This window comes from Carlito syrichta, unplaced genomic scaffold (assembly GCF_000164805.1).
Source record: "Carlito syrichta isolate Samal-C Ts95f unplaced genomic scaffold, Tarsius_syrichta-2.0.1 Scaffold303988, whole genome shotgun sequence".
NCBI classification, from domain to species: Eukaryota; Metazoa; Chordata; class Mammalia; order Primates; family Tarsiidae; genus Carlito; species Carlito syrichta.
The window spans coordinates 278,704-282,844 of NW_007248084.1; the positions used below are offsets into that span (position 1 = coordinate 278,704).

Here is a 4,141-nt window from a genome sequence, read left to right on the forward strand (position 1 = left end):
CATGCTTACGGCCACCACAGTCTTGAGCTGCAGGGCTCAGGCGATCCTGCGACCTCAGCCTTCCAAGTAGCTGGAATTACAGGTGTGTACCACCACACCTGGCTAATTTTTTGATTTATTGTAGAGACAAGGTCTTGCCAAGGTGCCCAGGCTGGCCTCCAACCCTTGGGCTCAGGCAATCCTCTCGCCTCATCCTCCCAAATTGTTGGGATTATAGCCGTGAGCCACTGCACTGGGCCACTTTTTCTATTCTTTTCTTTTCTTTTTTAGCTCTTCTCCTTGAATTATTTTCTAGGTCACATATTCACATGTCTTAGGAGGGATGGACAGGAAGTCATGAAAGGTGGGCCTATCACATGGAAGAAGTTTAGGAATTAAGCAGCTGTAGGTAAACTGAACCACTTAATAGTGCTGCAGATGGGGGTGGAGGCAGAAAGTGACCAACCAAACTAGTATCCCTTGTCGGTGTGTGGGAGCAGGCATAGTGGAGGGGTCACTTGGGCTTTTCAGGCACACAGACCAATGAACATCCTCTGGCTTAAGTGCTTGTCCTCCCTAACACATCCTCTCTCTGTCTCTTGGTCCTGTTTTCCTCTTCATCGACTCCATTTTCCACTCTGTGTTCCCAGGAGCCCTGGCCTTAGTTCTCCAAGCTTCAAACACAGCAGAAAGTTTCTTCTTGCTCTTGCCAGGCATCCTCGTGTGAGTGACCTCATCTTTAAACCCTGCGTGGCAATCCCTGACGCACCGCCATGATGTCCAGGGAAGACAGGGTGACCTGGAAGTCCAACTACTTCCTTAAGATCATCTAACTTTTGGATGACTCTCCAAAATGCTTCACTGTGGGCGCAGACAAGGTGGGCTCCAAGCAGATGCAGCAGATCCCCATGTCCCTCTCAGGGAAGGCTCAGGTGCTGATGGGCAGGAACACCATGATACAGAAGGCCAAACAAGGGCATCTAGAAAACAACCCAGTTCTAGAGAAACTGTTGCCTCATATCCAGGGGAATGTGGACTTTGTGTGCACCAAGGAGGACCTCATATGCTGCTGGCCATCAAGGTGCCAGCTGCTGCTCGTGCTGGTGCCAATGCCCCATGCGAAGTCATTGTGCCAGCCCAGAACACTGCGGGCCTGAGAAGACTTCCCTCTTCCAGGCTTTAAGCATCACCACTAAAATCTCCAGAGGCACCACTGAAATCCTGAGTGATGTGCAGCTGATTAAGACAGGAGACAGGGCCAGGCACGGTGGCTCACATCTATAATCCCAGTGCTTTGGGAGGCCGAGATGAGAGGATGGCTTGAGCCCATGGGTTCAAGACCAGCCTGGGCAACTTGGCGAGATCTCATAACTACAATAAAAAAATCAGCCAGGCGTGGTGGCACATGCCTGTAGTTCCAGCTACCTGGAAGGCTGAGGCAGAAGGATCACCTGAGCCCAGCGGGTCGAGGCTGCGGTGGCTGTGAGCGTGCCACTGCACTCCAGCCTGGGCGACAGTGAGACTCTGACTCAAAAAGAAAAAAAAAAAGGCTGGAGACAAGGTGGGAGCCAGTGAAGCTGAACCCGCTGAACATCTGTCTGCTCTCCTTTGGGTTAACCATCTGGCAGGTGTTCAACCATGGCAGTATCTACAACCCTGAAGTGCTTGACATCAGGGAGGAAACTCTGCATTATCACTTCCTGGAGGGTGTCTGCAAGGTTGCCGTGTTTGTCTGCAGATTGGTTATCCAACTGTTGCATCAGTATCCCATTCCATTATCAATGGGCACAAATGAGTCCTGGCTTTGTCTGTGGAGACTGACTGCACCTTTCCACTTGCTGAAAAGGTCAAGGCCTTCTTGGCTGATAAGGATCAGCAGCCCCGCTGCCACTGCTTCTCCTGCCGCTGTTGCAGCTCCAGCCAAGTTTTAAGCCAAGAAAGAGTCAGAGGAGTAGGATAAGGATGTGGGATTTGGTCTCTTTGATCACCAGAAAGCAACCAACTCTGCCAGTTTTATTTGCGAAACAAGGAAATAAAGTCTACTTAAAAGAAAAGAAAGTTCCTCTCTCCCTCCACTGGCAGCAGATGGCCTGAAACCCAGCTTCCTGAGTAAGGCCTGAGTCAGTTGTCCATTCCTACTGTGTCAAGAGAAGAGAAAATGTCCCTCCCCAGACCTTTGGGGATAAGGAAAACAGGAAGGAGTTGGCCCACTTAAATTTTAGGAACTGAGAATGGGGGAAGGTGGTCCCCAAAGCTCATTTGAGGAGTTACTAACTACAGATGGAGAAGAATCATGCTGGACAGGCAAAAAGAGATGTCTATGATAATGTCAAAAACATTTTAAAAAAAGAGGTCAGGTGCAGTGGTGGGAAGGATCCCTTGAAGCAGGAGTTTGAGAACAGCCTGGGCAGCATACCAACATCCTGTTTCTATAAAAAATAAAAAATAAATAAAATAAATAAAAAATAGCCAGGTGAGGCGGTGCAATCCTATAGTGCCAGCTACTTGGGAGGCTGAGGTGGGAGGGTTACTTGATCCCAGGAGTTCGAGCTATGATCACACCACTGCACTCCACCCTGGGTGACAGAGCAGAACCCTGTCCCTAAAAAAAAAAAAAAAAAAAAAAAAAATAACCAGGTACAGTGGCTCACGCCTATAATCCCAGCAGTTTGGGAGGCTGAGGTGAGAAGATTGTCTGAGCCCTCGGGTTCGAGACCAGCCTGGGCAACTTGGTAAGACTTCATCTCTACAATAAATAAAAAAAAATTTAGCCGGGCTTGGTGGCACATGCCTGTAGTTCCAGTTACTTGGAAGGCTGAGACAGAAGGATTGCTTGAGACCAGCAGGTTGAGGCTGCCGTAGCTGTGAGCATGCCACTGCACTCCAGCCTGGGCAACAGAGTGAGACTCCAACTCAAAAAAATTAAATTTAAAAAGAAGAGAAACATCCACTTGACCAGGGAGTGGAGAGGGTGACTTCCAGCATCTGGTGAGGCCCTTATCTTCTCTGTCTGAACATTGACTTTAGTCTTGTATCCACTGCTCCATATCCTACTCTCCAGGATGTGCAGGTAACTACCACAGCTTCTGACCACTCTGTGACCACAGATCCTGGGAGATCTGCAAGGAGGACGCTGAGACACCCTGGCAGCCCATGAAACGGGTAATTAAAGATGGTCACCATGGAGCAGCAGACCAGCACCTCTTCCATCAAGCAGAACATCGAGTAAGCACCCAGTCACCAAAATAGATGCAGGCACCTTGAACGGTTTTGGATGGGTAAAGCACCGTGTACTCTGCAGAGGACTCTTCAAACATACAGAGACCAGGAAGCAGAGTGACTGAATAGTAGGTGCTAGAATCAGGGCATCCCATTCCCTGCTGTGTACCAGGCTCACATAGGAACTGCAGCCCTGCCCTGTGTGCAAAAGAGAATCCTGACACACTCTGGGTCAGTTCCCTCACTTCCAGCCACGTGTGAGTCGATGGTCCCACAGAGGAGGAGTTCTAGTCAGGGAACAGCAGCAGGCCACCAAAGCCCACATGGAACAGGGGACATGCACTCACTCTGACAGCCCCCCAAGCTCTCTCCACCTCTCACCAACAGAGCCCAGTGGCTGGCTTCCAAGCAGGAAGGCTTGCCTGCAAATTGCACTCAGTTGGTGCCTGCCACCAGTATCTGGTGGTCAATCCCTACTCAAGGATCTGCTGCCAGCCCCATATACCTACAGGGTGGATCCCTCTGTGTTAGAGAGTTTGCTGTCTTTCAAGTGCTGAGCTTGAGGTTGGGTGTGGTGGCTCTAGCTTGTAATACTAGTACTTTGGGAGGCTGAAGCAAGAGGATTGCCTGAGTCCAGGGGTTCGAGACCAGCCTGGACAACTTGGTGAGACCTTGTCTCTACAGTAAATTAAAAAAAAATTAGCCAGGCATGGTGGTGCACCTGTAGTTCCAGCTACTTGTAAGGGTGAGGCAGCAGGATCGCTTGAGCCCAGCTGGTTGAGGTTGCAGTGGCTGTGAGTGTGCCACTGCACTCCAGCCTAGTTGACAGAGTGAGACTCCGACTCAAAAAAACAAAACAAAACAAATCAGCCGGGCTTGGTGGCTCAGCCTGTAATCCCACGCTTTGGGAGGCTGAGGTGAGTGGATTGCCTGAGCCTGCGGG

At 50.2% G+C, this 4,141-nt stretch overlaps 1 pseudogene; it reads left to right on the forward strand.

The window, feature by feature from the left end:
• The first annotated feature begins 755 nt into the window (after nt 1-755).
• LOC103261723 lies at nt 756-2,015 on the forward strand (annotated as a pseudogene).
• The last annotated feature ends 2,126 nt before the right edge of the window (nt 2,016-4,141 follow it).